Here is a 20,989-nt window from a genome sequence, read left to right as displayed (position 1 = left end):
TTCAGTTATTAATCCATGACTTCCTGTTTCTCTAACTATGATGTTACACAGGGGCCCATTTCAAAATGGGAAAGACAACAGATCAGGCCAAGTATGATATGTTGTGATCTTGATGAGCCTTGAAATGGCTACAAGAAAATACATACCCCCCAAGCTGCCCATATCTGCAGTGACAGCAATAATTAAAAAGGTTAAAAGAACTTGAGCTGCAACAAACAAGGCAGGAGGACACATGTTTATCCTCCCAGTACACACGGTAATAAACATTTTAAGAGAGGTAACAATACAATATTCAGTGTCTCCGATGCTGACTGCTAAACACTGGAGAAATACAATATAGAGCAGGAACAGCCATTAGACATTATTTGCAGTCATTTTCAATAAATTAAACTATCATTAAAAAGTTCATTCTTTTCATTAGCTCAGTTCACTATGTAAAACACGCAGTATATATTAATTATACTAAGGTGGTGGTTTTGAAAGCGTGCCACCAAAATCCCATTTTCTGCCCTGTCCTCAATTATAATGTAAAAGTGCAGAGTTCTGTTATTACCATTGAGAGTTTAACTGGATTTGTACATTTTGATCAGAGGCTTAAGACTGAGATTTTCAGCAACAAAGATTCAAGGTGATTTAGGTGTTAAGAAAAAGATGGATATATGTTATCCCTATTGTTAGGCACTGTGGGGGATGTGTGATGTTATGGGTCCGTTTCTTTTCCAAATGCCCTAGGAAGCTAGATACAATGCATGGCTTCAGAAATTCAATGGAGTATCCTATTTTAAATAAAAAAAAACTGATTTATTCTACCATTAAACAAAAAATGTATCTCAGTGGGTCTTTCAGCTGGACAACAATCCAAGATGCGGCCAAATCAACATGGAAATGGTCTTTCATGGTCATCTCAGTTCCCAGACCTACATCATATAGAAAACATGTGTGTTGAGATGAAGAAGAGCATAAGAGAGGAGCCAGGACTCTAGGTGAGAGATTGTTCATAGAGGAATGCTCAAAGATCCCTCTCTGTCCCTCAAACTATCCCTAACTCTTTCTTTATGTGGGAGTTTTGTTCTTTCTAAATAAACATAATGAATTTAAAGGAAGGATTTTCATAAAAGTTTTTGTGTCCGATTCTGCAATAAAATGTTTTTTTTTTTTTTTTTTGAGAATTGTAAACTGTTTTAGTAAGGATGGTAATCAAGGTGGAAGCTGATGTGTGTGTAACATTTTACAAATTGACAGACTTGACGTTAGTCATAACTGTGGACACGAATCCTATTCATTATGCCAATCCAAAATTAGTCAGTTCATAAACTTAACCATTAAAATCACAGGTCTTCAGAGTCTATTGACATGTGGCAGCTATATTCAATATGAGACAAAGCTGTCCCACATTTCGTCTTCCCATGCCAAAGAAGAAAAAAATCCCATGGCTCAGAGCTTCTAAGAGCTGACAATAGTAACCTGGTTTCACATGACCAACTGTGGAGCAACTTTATCCCAATTATAGTACTGTTGAGCTGTCATGTAACTCAGTGACTCCATGTCATTGTCAGTAACACCGACACAACAGATTAACCCAACTAAGTAAAAGAAAACCTGTTTCTTCTATGGTCCAGTGAATTCCTAAATTGGGTGCAACTGGTAAATTAGGATTTTATATTTCCATACCAACTTTGTGTCATTTAAAGTACATTTTTAAATGATAAAAAAGATTGCTTGAAGTGCATCCATGTTATAATTCTGTTAATCTTCTTCAACGAAAATCTGCACTGGAGTCACTGGACTATTACTATAAGTACATGTTTTTAGTTTTCTGTGTGGAAACAACCAAGTTTATGAACAGGAAGTGACCATGAACAGGAAAAGAGAGGGTGGTGCAGTGACAAGTTTAACAGTCTGTCAGTTAATAATAACAGCAGTTTCTTTCTTTACCCCCCCTTTCATTTCCTCCTTCCAGCAGTTTCTCTCTGTCTCCATTTAGTCACTAATTAAGCAGCAACAGACTCTGAAACAGAGGAGGGGAAGCTAAAAGAAGAGCATTAGTTTAGGCTGAGTGCCCTTGCGTTGTTAGATAGAGAGAAACCCGGCTCCAACATATGTTTGATCATTAACTAGCTCAACCACCATAGCTATTAAAGCTGTCACCCCTCCACTCTTTCTTTCTGTACTCATTCACAGTTATTGAGCTCTGTCACCTCTACACATCTCTGCCTGTTTGTTTTGTCCATGAACTTGTCTTTTCTCTTTCTGCAGTGGCCCTAAAGTCTACAGCTGTGCTACTGCTCACTGTCCACACGTATATAAGCACAAAGAAATGCCTTTCTCTCCTCCGTCTGCGGAGACTTAGGAACACAACAGGAGAAGCGAGGCCAGGACACCAGTTCTTAAAAAACACTGTAAAAAAAAAAAATCAGTTTTCAACACTACTTAGTTAAATATGTTTGGATGAGAAAAAAAAAAAGATTTTTACAGGAATCCAGCTGACAAAGACAAGAGAGAGACACAGAAGAAGCATGAAGAGGTTATCCATGTTTCCCCAATTGGGATTTATCCTCCTTTCAAATTAAACCAGCGATACGGAATAAACATATGACTGTAAATTATCTAAGATCAGCAAATGAAGAGTTTGTTTCTCTGTGTTTGTAACATGGTCCATCTTTAACAGAGCTTTCTATCTGTAGGGATTGTGACGATCTACACCTATCTGCTGATATGAAGCTCCAACAGTCTGCTTTTAATTCCTCCATTATATATTATTCAGCCAAATATTAGGTGACTCCAAAGACATTAAGTCTGGGACCTACTGAATGCAGTCCATCGTGTGAGCTTCAAGTGTTTATGCCCCTAGATGTTTTTCACATGTTGTTTTAAGTTACATTCACCACCGTCAGTGTATTTCATTGACATTTCATTGGATGGAATAGCACAATGTAGAGCATGATTGTGAAGTGGAGGCATTTTTTTACCTAAAAAATGTGGCATGCATTTGTATTCAGGCCTGTTAACACTGATACCCCTAAATAAATTACATTGCAGCTGAGAGACCTGAATCTTAAAGAGGGACAAGAAGAAAGGTGTTTTTGTAGTTAAATGTACAAAATGTGGAAAGTGTTATGGGCTATTAATAATTTTGCAGGGCTCTTAGATTGCCAGTATCCATTTCAAAGTAGACAATGAATTACATGGCATATGTGGACTCAATCAAAAACACATTGTTTCTGTTTACATGAAAATGTGACGCTCCAAAAGAAGTGTAAGTTTGGAGGTAACCCTAGGATATGATTAAGCTTTCAGCAGTTACTGTGGGGTCTTCAACCTCTCTCCATATCCTTCACTTTTTTAAACTATCTGTGAATGTAATGTTATGCAAACAACCAGGAACAAAACAGATATTTTGCAGGAAAGATAAAGCTTGGAACAATGTATTCCAGCAGCACACCGTGCTTGCTCTCTTCCACTTTCCCAACTCACACGCTGTACTCCTTAAATATTGAAGAGACTCAAGACCTTAAATGGACATTTAGTTAGTCATTAATCTATTTTTGTCTTTGTGTAGCTCTGGCCAGGATTACATCTTACCACAAGCACAAATATGCTTAAAACAACACCCTGCCAGACAGCTTACATACTGAATCTTACTACAGTATTATTTACAGAACATCCAAACATCTCTCTCCCTGTGTGGATCAGAACCAGGATCAACAGAGACTGTGACAAGGCCAACAACAGTGCCTTGCAAAAGTATTTATACACCATGAACTTTTCCATATTTTGTTATGTTTCAGCACAACTTTCAATGTATTTCATAGGGTTTTCTGTAATGAAACGACATAAACTAGTGCATAATCTGTATGTAGTTTGATCTCAGTATAACTGTATCTGTTCTGGGAAGGCCTGAGGTGGTTAGAGAACATTAGTGAACAAACAGGACCACTGAACACAGCAGACAGGTCAGGGAACAAAGCTGAGTGAGCTTGGCACAACTTCAAACCTGCAAAGTCACGGATGTCCAGCAAAATGACAGTGGGAAAAAATAACATTATTCTGAGAGGCAGTAAAGAGGCCCACTGTAACTCTGGGGGAGATGCAGAGGGGAATCTGTTAACAGGACAAATATTAGTTGTAAACTCCTAGAAAAATCATTATCTAAAGAAATACAGTTTACCAAAACCATGTAGGGGACACAGAACAGACCATTCCAATGGTGAAACATGGTGGTGGTCCCCACAGCATAGGACAGGAAGCTGGTTAGAGTTGATGGGAAATGGTAGGAGCCAAATCCAGGGCAATACTAAAAGAAACACTGGGGCAGAGGTTCATGTTTCAGCAGACAGCCCAAACAAGCTTTATGAAGATCAATCATAAAGCCTGATCTTCAATGGAAAGGTCAGTCAGTCATTTTCTACCACTTCTTCCATAGTGGGTCACGGGGAAGCTGGTGCCTATCTCCAGCAGTCTGTGGGCAGGAGGCAGGGTACACCCTGGACAGATCGCCAGTCCATCAGGATAACACAGACACACACAGGACAAACAATCATGCACACACTCATTCACACCTAAGTGCAATTTAGAGATACCAATTAACCTAACAGTCATGTTTTTGGACTGTGGGAGGAAGCCGGAGTACCCGGAGAGAACCTACACATGCATGGGGAGAACATGCAAACTTTATGCAGAAAGACCTCCGGCCGGGAGTCGAACCCAAGACCTTCTTGCCACAAGGCAGCAGTGTAGTGGCCAACTGCGCTACCAGCCTCTCAATGGAAAGGTTTTGTTCAATAAATATTCTTGTTTTAAAATGGACCAATCAAAGTCCTGACCTAAATCAAATTGAGAATATGTTGCAAGAAAATTGAAAATTGCTGTTTACAGAGACTATCCAATCTGACTGACTTTTGTAAAGAACAATGGGCGAAAATGTCCTTCTCTAAAGGTCCAAAGATATTTTGAGATATACCTCAGAAGTCTTGCAGCTGTAAATCTGGCAAAAAGAGGTTCTGCACAATATTAAATCCAGGGGTCTAAAATTATATGCATGCTACACTTATCAGGCTTTTAATTGTAAAAACAAAAAAAACAGAAAAAAAACAAACAATTATGCCTTGGTGTACATCCATGACATAAAACCCCAGTAAAATTCATTCAAATCTGAGGTTGCAACATAAAAAATGTAAAAAAAATCAAGATAATTTTTTTCCTATTATACAAACTCAGATGCATACTTGGCAGTAGTATTTTCTTTCTGTATTCAGTACAAGCCATGTGATATTCATTAGCAGATTTATGAAGGAAAAGTGTGACAACAGAGAATAGGACCAGAGGGGGTTTTCCTCAGACTTTGTCCAATCAGGACACAGGAAACCAAACCCTTCCGTTCAAATACACTAACACAGACTTGTGCACACACCCAGCAGGAAGCCTGGCACAATTGAAAGTGTAATTGTCAAAATTTTACTTATGCAAAGTTCTCTATGTGTGGCTCCACATGATGCTCCCAGACTTCCAAATAAACATGCATTTACACCAACACAATATACAGCACATTTTAGCCAAAATGTATTGATTTGTTTGCCATAAAAACATGATCCACTGAGTAACACAAAGAGTCATTATTAGAGTTTTTATTGGGCAGACATGTGCTTGTTAAAAAAAAGGGCACATGTATGCTTGGTTTTGATGTGCATGCCTGTGTGTATGCACACTTGTGTGTGTGTGTGTGTGTGTGTGTGTGTGTGTGTGTGTGTGTGTGTGTGTGTGTGTTTGTGTATGTGTGTATGTGTGTATGTGTGTGTGTGCGTGTTTGTGTGTGAGAGCATTTAGGTGCGCCTGTGCGTGTTGAGGGAAATGGGCTAATTTGTCTATGTATCCTGACCATGTTCGTATGCGCTGCTGACGCTGCTTTAATGATAAACACATTTCAGGCTGATATTATTTCCACATGCTGTGGAGAAACGTGGGGGACTCTTAGAAAACACATCATACCTCGCACACTCACAGCAGAGCTATTGCTATTAATTATTGAGTTTAAGTTTCATTCAACTTGAGGCCATTACAGAGATAAAAGACTAAACAGGAAAAATGTTGTGCAGCATAATTTCGAGTTTACCTGCTTTGCAGTGTTAAGATCAGTCTGACGACAATATACTGTGGCTACATTAAGAATAACCTGATTAAGTTGGTTCTGTTTCATTTAGTTTTTTAAACAATTATACTCTGAAAAGATGAGAAATTAATTAATTTTTAACTACTGAAACCTCTGCAGTTTACAGTGGTCAGAGAAATGTTCTCTAAGTTGTGGATGTCCGACAGTATTTCTGTTGGTTTCAACAAAAATGCTGCTTCTTACACAAGGACAACAGTAGTGCCTTTAATAATCCCAACTGAAGAAGTGTTAAACCATATCAATGAACAATGTTTTTCATTTCCCATGCAAACTTAAAAGCTGGGACTGATTTTGGATGTAAGCTAAAAGAAAGCTGTCTGTTACAGCCTGGAAAGTTCCTGTTCTGTGACAAATCTGCTTCAATAATACTGTGTGAACAAATACTTTTAATTAGAGACAAACAGAAGTGCTCCAAAAAGGTATCTTACCACATATTTTACTCTCTTTTTAGAGATTGATTGATTTTTATTTTGGACAACACTATTATCTTTAGTACAACCCAAAGGGTTATCAATAAGATTAGTCATTTAAAACTAAAACTGAGATCATGTCAGTTTAAAACTATGCTGCAGCATTTTCCCAATGAGAGATGCATGTAAGGTGAGCCATGATTGCAAATGGATGAAGTGAAAGCAGGTCTAATAAGCATGGTGGTGGCTTTGTAGAATAGTCAGTCAGTCAGTCATTTTCTACTGCTTATTCCTTAGTGGGTCGCAGGGGGGCTGGTGCCTATCTCCAGCAGTCTATGGGCAAGAGGCAGGGTACACCCTGGACAGATCACCAGTCCATCACAGGGCAACACACAAACAACTATGCACACACTCATTCATACACCTAAGGTCAATTTAGAGTGACCAATTAACCTAACAGGCATGTCTTTGGACTGTGGGAGGAAGCCAGAGTACCCGGTGAGAACCCACGCATGCACAGGGAGAACATGCAAACTCCATGCAGAAAGACCCCAGGCCAGGAATCGAACACAGGACCTTCTTGCTGCAAGGCAACAGTGCTACCAACTACGCCACTGTGCAGCCCTAGAATAGTTTCATAAGTAAATAAATAAAAGTTTTGATAGAGCAGGGAAGCCAGTTTTCTGATAAAGCATACAGTGATATATTCCAATGCTATCTCAAAAAATGAATCTTAAAGCAAAATGATAAGCATCAAGGGATTTGAGAGAGAACAGAGAAAAATGTGTTGGTTATTTTGCATGATAAAAGAACATCAAATATCTGTCTCAGTTTCTTCAATTTACCAAAGAATCCATTTGAGATCAATCATGAAAGCCGTTAAGTCTTTGAGCAAAGTATGCTAATCTGCAAACAATGTCATGGTCTATATGTTTTTTAAAGACTTTTAAAGACAAGAGCCAGTTCTTGTTAATGATAAAAATAAACAATACCGGTTTGGCCATTATTACCGTTGCGTGAATAAAAGTTTGAGCTAAAGGATTATCTCTAAAATAATGACAAACAAAACTTTAACAATGCTGAGATGGAAAGTGGAACAATCTTTTTTTTTTTTTTTTGGTTCACCCTCTGAGTATTAATCAATCAACCATATTCAGCATTATTTCAGAGCAGCTGTCAGCTGAAAGTCTAAGTCTGTGTCTTGTGGGATGTTGGAATTCAAAGGTCACTTGGCGTATGATGGCATTTGACAAATGATAGAGAGCATTTGGTCTGGCACATAGATAATAAATTAATTGGATGTGGTGTTTCTTCCGAGAAAGATTGACAGTGTGAGTAATGAAGAACATAAAGAAGGATAGGTTAAGTTGGAAAAATGAAGAGAATTTATAAAAAAATAAACGTTGGGAGATATTGGAGGAAAATAAGTGGTGGATGCAGAATGAATGAAGAAAACCAGATAACTTAAAAAGAATGGAGTGAGTCAGGCTTTTTTGTTGTTTGAGAAAATGCAGATGTTGTTACTCCAAGACACGTGAAGTAGTGCAGACCTAAATGCTCCCTATCTTCTCCCTTCTCCTGCAGTAGATATTAGTACAGGGTTAGGAAGCAACAAGTAAAAAGACAAGGAGCTACAGGGGTAATTTAGAAAAATAGATGAAGAATATTTAAGGGTACTTTTTCTGTTAAATTCCTAGAAAGAAAAAATAAATTAGGTAGGGCTACAGAAAAGTGTAGGTGTAAGGCAAAGTCGATGAAAGGCCTCAGAATATCGAGCAGAGAGGTAATGCAGGCCAAAAAGAGAGTGGGAGAGGAAAAGAGAGAAGAAAATGAAGGAGGACAAGGAGGAGGGGTTCATTGAAGAGGTCTAATGACCTGCTGATTGATGAGGGGCCCAAACTATGACCCAAAATTACTGCAGAGGCTGAGAACAAGCCATGTGCTCTACAAGTGTGAGGAGGTGGCATCTACACATAGAAAAATAGTCAACAAGATCAGACAGCAGTTTTCAGGGGCAAATATTCCTCTTTTTAAATACAAAATGCTGGAGTTTTACCTCAGTGATGATGTCAACATGTGAGATCAACAAGTCAGAGTTTAGTAGATGTGCACATGAGATTTCTGAGCTTTATTGGAAAGAGAAGTACTGCTTATTAGTCAAAACTTTGACAAACAACCGTTTCAAGAAAAGTTATTACCATCAAGCATTAAAATGTGGTAACAGTTTCTAAAAAGCTCAAGGTTACTATATAAAGGTATTTAGTACAAACCGGATCCCAAAAAGTTGGGACACTAAACAAATTGTGAATAAGAACTGAATGCAATGATGTGGAGGTGCCAACATCTAATATTTTATTCAGAATAGAACACAAATCACAGATCAAAAGTTTAAACTGAAAGAATGTATCATTTTAAGGGAAAAATATGTTGTTTCAAAATTACATGGCGTCAACAAATCCCAAAAAAGTTGAAACAAGGCCATTTTTACCACTGTGTGGTATCCCCCCTTCTTCTTACAACACTCAACAGACGTCTGGGGACAGAGGAGACCAATTTCTCAAGTTTAGAAATAGAAATGCTCTCCCATTCATGTCTACTACAGGCCTCTAACTGTTCAATCGTCTTGGGCCTTCTTTGTCGCACCTTCCTCTTTATGATGCACCAAATGTTCTCTATAGGTGAAAGATCTGGACTGCAGGCTGGCCATTCCAGTACCCAGATCCTTCTACGTAGCCATGATGTTGTGATTGCTGCAGAATGTGGTCTGGCATTATCTTGTTGAAAAATGCAAGGTCTTCCCTGAAAGAGATGACGTCTAGATGGGAGCATATGTTGTTCTAGAACCTGAACATAGTTCTCTGAATTAATGGTGCCTTTCCAGACATGCAAGCTGCCCATGCCACAAGCACTCATGCAACCCCATACCACCAGGCTTCTGAACGGAGCGTTGATAACAACTTGGTTTATCTTTGTCCTCTCTGGTCCGGAAGACATGGCGTCCCAGTGTTCCATAAAGAACTTCAAATTGTGAGTCATCTGACCACAGAACAGTCTTCCATTTTGCCAATCCATTTTAAAAGACCCCTGGCCCAGTGCAAACGTCTGAGCTTGTGGAGCTTGCTTAGAAATGGCTTCCTCTTTGCACTGTAGAGTTTCAGCTGGCAACGGCGGATGGCACAGTGGATTGTCTTCACTGACAATGCTTTCTGGAAGTCTTCCTGAGACCATTCTGTTATTTTCTTGACAGTGGCATTCCTGTTTGAGGTGTAGTGACGTTTAAGGGCCCGGAGATCACGAGCATCCAGTAGAGTTTTACGGCCTTGACCCTTACGCACAGCGATTGTTCCAGATTCTCTGAATCTTTTGATGATGTTATGCACGGTTGATGATGATAACTTGAAAGTCTTTGCTATTTTACGCTGGGTAACACCATTCTGGTATTCCTGCACCATCTTTCTGTGCAACAATGGTGGAATTGGTGATCCTCTTACCATCTTGGCTTCAGAGAGACACTGACACTCTGAGAAGCTCTTTTTATACCCAATCATGTTGTCAATTGACCTAATTAGTGTTCATTGGTCTTCCAGCTGTTCGTTATATGCTCAATTTCCTTTTTCCTCCACTTATTGCTACTTGTCCCAACGTTTTTGGGATTTGTTGACGCCATGTAATTTTGAAACAACATATTTTTCCCTTAAAATAATACATTCTCTCAGTTTAAACTTTTGATCTGTGATTTGTGTTCTTTTCTGAATAACATATTTGATGTTGGCACCTCCACATCATTGCATTCAGTTTTTATTCACAATTTGTTTAGTGTCCCAACTTTTTTGGAATCCAATTTGTATATTTAAAAAGATATTGCTTGACAGAGACTTATTTCATAAAGAAAAAACTGATGATTGAGACGACTGATGAATGTAGGATGGAACTAATGTTTGACAGCACATTTTCACACAAAACCTTTTAATAATTTAAACTTCTGGCAGGTTCTTTAGAAAATAACAGATTTCAGTACATAGTCTAAATATAACTGTCCATCAGTGTGCCTTTTTGCATGCATTTTAGTCATATGTGTGTTTTTCTTCATGGAAAAAGCACTTCGGAACGGTTCACCTGCAATAAATTTGGCCTTCTCAGAGAACAACAGAATAGTTTCTGGGGTTTTTTCTATTTTAGTCTATGTCACATTTTATCTAGCTTTTTTTAAGATTTATTATTTGATCCACTAAAGTGTTGCACATGAATAAAGCGATGCCTCAAAACAAGAGCAAATCAGATTTTGAGTATTTGTCTAACTCCTAAAGTACAGGCAAAGTGAGATCTACTCTTCAAGTTGTGCCTCTAAGCATTAGGTTTAGTCTCACTTAAATGAGAGGATATGCCTGGATTTAAACAAAAACCTGTTTTAATGCTTGTCTCTTTATATAAATTCTGCAAGGGTAAAAAGCATTAAACTCTCATACACCAGTGCTGTGTGCTAGGTTCAGTTAGTGTGAAAAGACCACCAAATGAAAATTGATCGTAGTTGAGACAGGGACAAAAAAACAAAAACACTGCTCTGATGCTTTTGTGAACTTTATTGGTTGGGTCCATGGAACAGTGAGGAAATTGTTTTTGTGTTTTTCTGTTCCTTTTGTGGCTGCTGTGTTTATAATAGGTCATAATTAGGTTGTGTTGTGAACTTTGTCAAGGAGTGCAACTTCTCTGACCTGCTGCACTTGATGAACATGTCCACATCACATATCTTTAGTGCTATTTGCTTTGTGAATGAGATGAGATGGATTTGATGGCAGGCGCTAAAAATACAGATACGTAGTTAAAGGTGAATGCAATGACATGACAGCAGATCAGAGCATAGCCTTTGTGTGTTCTTTATCATTTTATGTACTTCATATTTTTTTGTTATTTAGCTGCAGTTGTTAGAAATGGTTGATGCACAATGAAGGAAGAAAACCAGTTAACTTGAAGGAATGGAGGGAGTCTGGCTTTTTTGTTATCTGAGACAACGAAGGCGATTGTACTCCAAGACATGTGAAATATTGCAGAACTAAATGCTCCCAACCAGTTCCCTTCCTCTGCAGTAGATATCAGAACAGGGTGAGGAAGCACCACGTAAAAAGACAAGGAGATACAAAGGTCATTTAGAGCAAGAGAATAGGAGTATTTATCTGTGAAATTCTTAGTGAAGACAGAAATAGGAGTAAGCAAAAAAATGCAGTAGGCAAACTCTGACACTTGTATGTTTCGAAGTTTGTTCTTTACATTGTCTGTGATATTTCCTTAATTTCAGTGTTTCCTACTGTAGTTTTTTTTTTTCAGGATTCTCTGAATTAGAGGTAGGCAGTATAGAAAGAAATTCCCTAAAAGCATTGTAGGACATTGTGTATAACAAGTTAAAAAGAATAAAATAGCTCTACATTCTTAACAAACAATTTGCAGCGGAGTCTCATAGTTAAAGCACAAATATTGCAAATCAAGTTTTTACGGCAGGTTCCCATCTCTTCTAAATGTTGTAAAAATATTTAAATAGTGTTGACCCCTCGACCTGCCTAACAGGTCACATGTCTTGACAGCCTTGAGTTTTACAGCCTGCCTTTATCAATGTCAGTCAGTCACTCATTTTCTACCGCTCCTTCCGTAGGGAGTCGCGGGGAAGCTGGTGCCTATCTCCGGCAGCCCGTCGGCGGGAGGCGAGGTACACCCTGGACAGTCGCCAGTCCATTGCAGCCTTTATCAATGTTATTGACATAATTGGTTCCTTGATAAAACGTTGTATTTTTTCATGTCTGGCACTACTTTAATTGGTTCTACTACGGTTTATTTTATGTTAAGTGTTTTCCTTTGATAATAGAGTATCTCTGTCAATCAGCTGCCTGTTTGTATCTCTGTTTGGATTAGGTTGATCACTCACAGAATGGTGTGCATTTTAGAGATCCACTTTTTCAACATAAAATTTGTATCAAAAGATCACTGTTATACGTCTATTACAGCCGTAAACCTGCAATGTGCAAAGCTTTCCAGTGATTGCTGTTACATATTGTGTCCATGAGAGAGTGTGACATATTTTTAAAATCAATACATGCTGAGGCACTTGGCTTTCACAGATCTTAATATCTTGTTCCAACTCATCTTTGCCTTTTGTCCAACAAACGTGGAGGCAGTGAAGCACAGAAGCACTGAAACATTTGTAACCAAATGAAGACCAGATGAAGAGGCTATGAGATACAGTAAAAACATGTGCTCAGATATATGAAGATGTACACCAGACTTAGGTCTGTGCACAGGCTTCATCTGAAGTTGCAACCACAGCTCTGTTTCTCTCGGTTCACTTGTGCACTGTGCTATCGCAGTAGGAAGAGCCGCACTGCTCCTTCTTTATGAGGCTGTAAACTTAAAAAATGTGTTAACATGCAGAAGTTTTTTCCATTGTTTGTGCATATTTCTAGAGAGTTGATATTGCTTACTTTGCAAGCTCTTGAAGGGAATTGAAATATCTGCACAAGCATGCTCAACAGATGTTTTTTCTTCAGAGAAAGAGCTCCATGATACAAAAACTTCAGACCTTAGGAAATAAAGTGTTTAGAATGAGGTCTCAGGTACTTGATTGCATCCTATGCAGTTTCATTTGGATTATCAGAGACATTTAATAAACAGGTTTAATAAACAGGTAAAAAGGCAAGCCATTTACTTTAAAAATAGGTGTTTTTAAAATGATTTGCATGTATTTGAACAATTAAAAAATCCAACACTTGATGGTAAAAGAGGGGAAATGAAAATGGTGCATGTTTAATATTAAAAAACGGCTAAGACAGAGAGACCTCAGGTAAAAAAATATTCTGTGGGTGTGTGTGCTTGCTTTAGCTTGTAAATAATATGAGAAATGTCACCTTAAGCACAGTGTGAGCTCACTCTTTTCCTGATTTCTAGGCATTCAAAACTTAACACAAGCGTGGATCAGGTTAACACAAAAGGCCAGCAATCACACAAACACACATACGCACACACACACGCAAACATCCAAGCATACGTACACACGTGATCCTCGCAAATCCACCACATCTTTCTGCTGCTTCAGAAAGCTCCTTTTTCCAAAACTCAGACAAAACCACAGACTAATTTGGGAATACATGTCTGCGGATGTTGACACATAAACACACGCAGACATTTTAAGAGCAAAAAAAATATACATGCACAGAACTGCAAAAACACAAGTGCTGCCTGATAGCATCTCAAAACAGCTATTACTTGTGGTGTGTGGTGTGGGGATAAGTGCTGAGAAGCGCTGACTGTTACCTAAAACAAACTGTGTGCAGTGAGTACAACACCCAGGACTGGAAACAGCCAGAAGAAGGATTAGTGTCTAACACAAAACGCTTACAGACACTGAGGTTTTGACCATAAACATTTTTTTTATTGTCCTTTACCAAAAGTACAACAGTTGCATAGGCTAAATGACCAACACCCAACCACAGCCATGTTGGTAGTAACAGCATATTTTCCAGTCCACTTTCATCACACACTGTTTAATACCAGTGATGGCCTATGTTGCTGATTCGTCTACATCTACCCTATATCCTGTGCTTCCTTCCAACAGATTGTCTCACATTTTCCTCTGGATTCCTTCGACTACACAGTAAAATTTAGAATTAAATTTTGTTGAGTTGGTTAGGTCCTGCTGCATCAAAGCATTCCCAAACCACAATACCTCCACCTCCATGCTTCACAATTGGTATGTGATTATTTGCCTGGAATGCTGTGTTTAGATTACGCCAAACACATCATGTGATCTGGTCTCTAAATAATGAAGTTTTTTTACTCTTCTGACCAATGAATATTATTCCACAGGGCCTGGTCTTGGTCTACGTTTCTCTGGCAAACCTTTGTTTGGCCTCCATGTTCTTCTTAGATGACACTCTTGCAATTATATATCTGTTGAGTTTTATCTTTATGCTGGTAAAGTATCAAGAAACATGCTTTGTTTCTGTTCCAAAAAGATATCCTCATGTGATCAGAAGTCTCAGAGCTAAAGCCTTTGATTTTAACTTCCATCACCCTTAATCAAAGATTCAGGTTATCACAAGTCAGCCTGGAGTACAGACTGTTAAAGGCAAAACATAGTCAGGAGTACTTGACTCCACAGATGTACGCGCATACGTCTGTGGAGTCAAGTACTCAAAAAGGACATCTGCTGGACATGTCCACGCAAAGCTCAATTTTTACGACCGTATACACGAGTGGGGTATAAAAAGACAGATTGTCATGATGTCTGTTGGTAAGACCTTCGTGCCGACAGCAACTACAGACAACAGAGAAAAGTTTCAACTCTTTATTGACACACGTGAATAATGAATGTTTCTTCTGGTCTTGGGGGAAGATTCCAGGATGGCACTTAGGAGGAGAGGGAAGTGGTTACTGAAAGAAGTGATGTCTGATAATTGATAAAAAAGTTGGAAAAGAAGTGGAAGTGTTGTTGTTGTTGAGATGTAAAATACAAAATTTTGTTTTACAGGTTGTAGTGAGCAGTGCAGGTCGATACTTATCCTTGTCTTTTCTTCCAGGGGAAGATGATGATTAGTGTTGAGGGTGGACTGGCAGGTGAGTGATAATGGTAGAAAGGGGTGTCCAGACAACTAATCCAGATAAGTGGATTCAGAGAACCGGCCAAAGAAGCAGCTGGAGGAGCGGCCGGAGGAGCAATTAGGAGATTTGAGGAGGGGAGTCCAATGACCTCCGCAAACGAGAAGGCAGAAGAGTCCTGGAGCAGAACATGGACTGGATACTGATCCTGAAAGGAGGACAACAAGAGGGTAAGCAAGGAACATTGGATGAAGCAGAGCAACAAACTAAGAGGAGGCTTGATCGCCATTCGAGCAAGAACAATATGGCATTAAACTCAGGGGATTCGCTCTTCTATAAGCTCCTCCTGATTGGCGAGCTCCAACTGTGAGGATGCACCTGCCCGTCACACCCTGTAATCAGAGGAGGTATGGCACACACATACACAAACCTGCCCACAGCCCTGTAGATATGACATGAAATCAGGTGTGCAGAGAAAAAGGTTGTGTGCGGTAAAATAGTCTACAAGTTACATTTTAGCAGATCTCTTTAAATAAACTCAGAAAAATGTGAAAGAACTGGAACAGAAAAATGTACAAATACAACAAATAAAGAGCCAAGGGATTGAGGACATTTTTCCCCCATCTTTCAGCCAAGACAAAGATGGGAGTACTGAACTTTTCTCAGGATAAAGAGCAAGTAGAAGGCCTACTTATCTGTCCACTAATCACACTTAATGATTCAAATAGGCCTAAGACATACCTTTGAAATCAAATCCACTTACAGCCTCACAAAAGAACATACATACAAGCTCCCCCCCCCCCCCCCCCTGCCCCACACACACACATGCACACGCACGCACGCACACACACACACACACACACACACAAACTCAACTGGTAGCAAAGCAATGGGCTGTTGTACACATTGTGTGTTATTTGAGAAATGAGTAGAGGAGAGAAGATGTAACTAAAGAAGTGTGAGTTTGCCCTGTAGATGTTTCCGATCCATCAGCAGGCTTCTACCCAGCCCTGCAGTTCCAGCGCTAATTGCTCTTAATGACATCATAACTGAGCACACGGGTGCACACACACACACACCCACACACACACACACACACTGATGGACTTATGTGGGGAAGAAAATAAGAAATTCTGCACACATAAGCATTCACAAGTGGTTGTGTGAAAAAAAGCCACATAGAGAACATATGACTCCAGTCTGTCAAACATTCGGTGGGTTTCTAGGATTACAGGGGGTGTTTTAAATAAACTTGTAGTTATGCTTTTAGGCTTTTCTTCTGCAAATGGAGAAAATTCAATATCAAAATAAAAACAGCTTGCGAAACTGCATCTACAAGTATGAATGTGTATGTATAAAGTATTACCCTGCAGCTACATCAGGCTCCTATAGTGGCATTTCCTGATACTTCTGTGCAGCATAAGATATCCTCCTTCACTTTCATCCCCAGACAGACACATGTATGCACACATTCAGAAATGGGCTGTAGGCTGCAGGCTTAGTTCAAGCTTTGAAGTAATTTGCAGGAGGATACGATCAGACTTTACTTTTCATATTTCAAAGAATTATAAGCCTAGTACAGAAGTGGGGCTATTGTGCTTTCAGGAGGGCTTACATATTCCAAGAAAAGAAGGAAACTGTGCCTGTTTCATAAAGTGTTTACAGTGATAAAAAGGGAAATATCTCACTAATTGATGTAGAAGACAAAACAAGGTATTATAGTTACAAAACACAGCAGAAACTGCACAGTCTGAAGTTGGGTTTTCCACTGAAGACCCTCATTGATTTGGCTCTTTAGCAGTTCTGATGTAAAATCAACAAAACCTATATGATGTCATGGTTTTGGTCCAGATTTGAGCATGTCTGTTCAGCATTAGTTATGAGAGCGGCATTTTGTCTGTGAGTCCAATTACATGCATAGAAACTACTGAGACAGTAGCTTCATTTTAGTCATGCGCAAATTTATCCATAACATTAAGTTCAATTACTTTGACCCAAATAAATACAAAATTAACTACAAATATTTTGAATTATTGGGATTTTTGCTGAAGCTGCTGCATAGTTAAGCTGATTTTGATTTAGCGTAGGATTAAGTTGTTGCAGAATTTTTTTTACAGAATTTGGATATGAGAGTTTTACATGAAAAGATCAATTTTGTTATTATTAAAGATAGAAGACAAAGATAACAATAGCTTTAGCAACCGAGCTTTTAAAAGGTCTCAGATTTATAAAAATCATTCAACCTTCTGTTGCTTCGTAGTTATTATTTTTCATTAAAAAGATTTCTCTCCTAATTTAGATGCTTAGAATAAAATAAATCAGTCTATAAAATGAAAGCTAAAACAGTCCAGATCCACCCAAACACAGACTCATACCTCCATCCGCACACTGGTTTTTACCCTGAGAACAGCACTCTTCCTTCTGGGTGGCAGAAAATAACACTATTGGCATCTGCAGCTTTGTTTCTCTCACTAATCACTTCATTATGGAATTTTACGTTACCAATATCATTGGTACAAAGAGTTTTGCTTCTTCAAAACAGGCCTCTAGGTAAATATAAACACCCTGGAAAAATTATCTAATAGATGGGTGGCTTTATTCTCATTTTGTTCCAGCTGGCATCAGTGAACCCATTTTGCTGTTTTGGAAAATCGCTGATTGCATTTAAATGCTGTTTGAATACTCTGATCTTTTTAAAGTATTTTCCTTGGGTCATTTTAAAATGTTTTATAATACCTTATTGTAAGGTGAGGGAAGATTTATGAAGAAAATGCAAACTTCTCTTGTTAACTATTTGGCCCAACACATCTCATGAAAAAGCTCTTTGTAGTAGATAAATTATTACAGCCTATATTGTGGCATCGCGAGTTTGTTTCTCAGGTAATGATTTAAACTCGAGCTGCACAGTGGCGCAGCTGGTAGCACTGTTGCCTTGCAGCAAGACAAATCCTGGCCTGTGGTCTTTGTGCATAGAGTTTGAATGTTCAGGTGCATGTGTGGGTTCTTGATGGGTACTCCAGGTTGCTTTCCTGTTAGGTCATTATTGATCAATCCTAGGCTAAGTAATAGCTTCAAATCTTTCCATTGTCTAACTGTTACTTTTTCACATCCAAATTGCAAACCACTAAAATTGATTAGTTTATTGTTTTGCGTCATCCATCAGGCCCTTAATCTTATTTTTTATATCTCTTCATAGATTTCTTATCTGACCTAGTACTAAATACTGATACGTCCATTATAGTGGGGGATTTTAATATTCATATTGAGGCTTAAAATGATAGCATAACTGTAGCCTTTAATGATGTCTTAGATTCAATTGGCTTTGCTTAAATGGCCTTGAGTGTCAAATTGTGTGCGCTGCCCCTGAGAGAAATCTCCATTGTAATAGCTCTTTATCAGACAATGCTGTAATTTTTTTAATTCCTCAGTTTCACAGGAAAACATAGCAAGCTAATTTCTATCTCCTCACAAGTCGACGTTCTTGAAGTTCTCCTTTCCAGTGTCGCTACATGCATGTTCAGTATGAGGTATTGCTGCAAGGTTAACGATGCCATGCAGTCAGCTATCAACTATAGCTATGTGCTTGTTCAGTAAGAGTTTGTTGCAATCAGTGGTTTGATGCAAGTAGCTAGATTTCCTTAGATAGAAAACCTTTTACCAATTGGATTATTAAATTGACCTTGACTACATTGTTTTATAATTAAGATCACATTGAAACCGAATGCTAGGATTGACCTTATTGTATGTACTTATATGAATTGGATTTATTTTGTAAAGTGCCTTGAGAGGACATTTGTTGTGAATTGACAATATTTATTTATATGTATTTCGTTGTCCGATGAGCTAACCCCTCCCTCCTACTTCCTTATGTCTAAAGGGATTGCTCAATCCAGCTCTCCATCCAACAGGTCCGGACTTCCCTAAACCTGAAAGATCTTACTAAGCAGATTTACTGAAAGTTCTGTTTAAGCTGGTGTCGGGAAATAACTCGCCTAGCCTCTGACAGCCAAAAGTCTCGCCCTTCTTCAACTGGAGGTCAGGACGACTGAGTAGCCCACAGCAGTCATTCACTCCTCAACCGTCACTTCTGTTCACGGCTCCTCATTCCCTAATTTTACAACTGGCTCTTGGTATATGGGCTAGGTTAATTTTAGTGGCTCGGCACGAGCCTCAAGGGCGCTGTTTTAACAAACTTGGCTAAGACAACCTATAAAACCTCCTAAAATATCTTAGAACCAGGCAACAAGACTTTTTACCACCAATAAAAAAACAAAAATAATGTGACTCAAATAATTGAATGTCCACGATTTAACTAGAATTTTATATGCTTTCTTTAATTAGTAACGCTTTTGCAGGGGACAGTAACAGCTTGAATTCGGCAACACATAATAATTTCAATAATAGAAATGAATCAATCAACTCAACCTGTTTTTCTCTGATGCTGAAACTAGTGAGTTTGGAGAGGCTTTGAAGACGGAGGCTCATCCATGCACCTGATGGAGAAGATTCTTCTGGTAACAACGAGTGGTTTCTTGAAGGGAATACGACTTAATCTTCAGTTTTCTTCCTTTAAGTGGCACACACTGATGCTCCAGGCTTCGATGGTTAAACGGGATCTTTGTTGTCTTATATCTCAGAAGACAGTAGCTTCCAGAGGCTGAAGAGTTGAAGGAAACCCGGAGACATAAATGAGGTTGATTCAGGACTTCCAGAAGCCTGAAACTTAGAGCAATCAGCTGTTCACCGATCAAGTTCACTTCTGTTGTCTGGATAAAAAGGCTTTAGATGAAATCAGATTCTTAATCTTGAGGCACAGTCCTTTCTGGGCACACGGGTTGATCCTCTTCTTTAATGCAGTCAATCAGCTGGGCTGTGTCTCTGTTCCTTTCCCATCTGAGCTTCTTTTCTCCGTCCGATCTTGTTCGCTGGTCTTCTGCGAGGAAACAACCCCGTTCCCTCCTTCAACATTGCTTTTATGGTGCTTGATGATTTCTCCAGTCAGCCCCTTATTAGGCTTCTCAGTTATTGTGCAACCTTTTCAGCTCAGCTTCTTGGTTATTGCTCAATACTTTAGTCATGGTCACTGTGACCCACTGATGCTGTTTCTCGGCTTTGGACATGCCGATAATAGCCACGCAGCTGGCTGTAGTCGCATCCACCCATCCTCCCATTTAGACTTCAAAATGTCAGCATACAGCTGGCTCTCGTCACTCCCAGTCATCCTACAGTTCTTTCCCTAATCTGCTCAGTTTTAAACTTTACACTGTATTAACACATTCCATTCTTCAGCTTTCAGCATTTACTTTAAAACACAGTTACAAAACCATCACTTCATTCTTTTTATTCATGCCTCACAAATGATTAACGTTATATCTCTTTCATATATAGCTGATTAAGAATGTCAAACCTTAATGTTTTTTACTCTAATTCTCAGTTCTTATCCACATTTAAATCATACATCTTTTAACTTGTTAATCAAAGGTTACTGATTTCATTTAATACATGTGAAAGAATGTAAAATCATCATACATCCTTTCTTTGGATATATTTGTTTATATTTTTGCAAAAGATAAGACAGATAACATGTGGCAGATAATATGTGGCTCCACACAGCCCTCTCCAGTCTCTCAGTTCCAGAATATGGGAACATGCTTGTTTCACTCCCCACTGCTTCAACTGTGTATTTTAATAATTATTGCATGGATTACACATATGGGAATTTATTGTAAGTTTTATGGAGTTAACTGTGAGCAGTTACTAAATGTTGCATGGATTACATGGAAAGATCTCACCTAATTTTGACAGTACATATTATATATATGTAAATCTAACC

At 38.7% G+C, this 20,989-nt stretch overlaps 1 long non-coding RNA gene across 1 annotated transcript; it reads right to left on the bottom strand.

Annotated features, from left to right (window-relative positions):
• Window positions 1-13,968: 13,968 nt before the first annotated feature.
• LOC124884450 lies at window positions 13,969-19,643 on the bottom strand. The gene is made up of 2 exons (XR_007042440.1): window positions 19,582-19,643; window positions 13,969-15,364 (listed from the first exon to the last, which is right to left on the bottom strand). It is a non-coding gene; the product is annotated as an uncharacterized LOC124884450 (long non-coding RNA).
• Between the last annotated feature and the right edge of the window lie 1,346 nt (window positions 19,644-20,989).

Source organism: Girardinichthys multiradiatus, chromosome 18 (genome assembly GCF_021462225.1).
Source record: "Girardinichthys multiradiatus isolate DD_20200921_A chromosome 18, DD_fGirMul_XY1, whole genome shotgun sequence".
Lineage (NCBI taxonomy): Eukaryota > Metazoa > Chordata > Actinopteri > Cyprinodontiformes > Goodeidae > Girardinichthys > Girardinichthys multiradiatus.
This window is presented reverse-complemented; position numbering and strand designations above follow the sequence as displayed.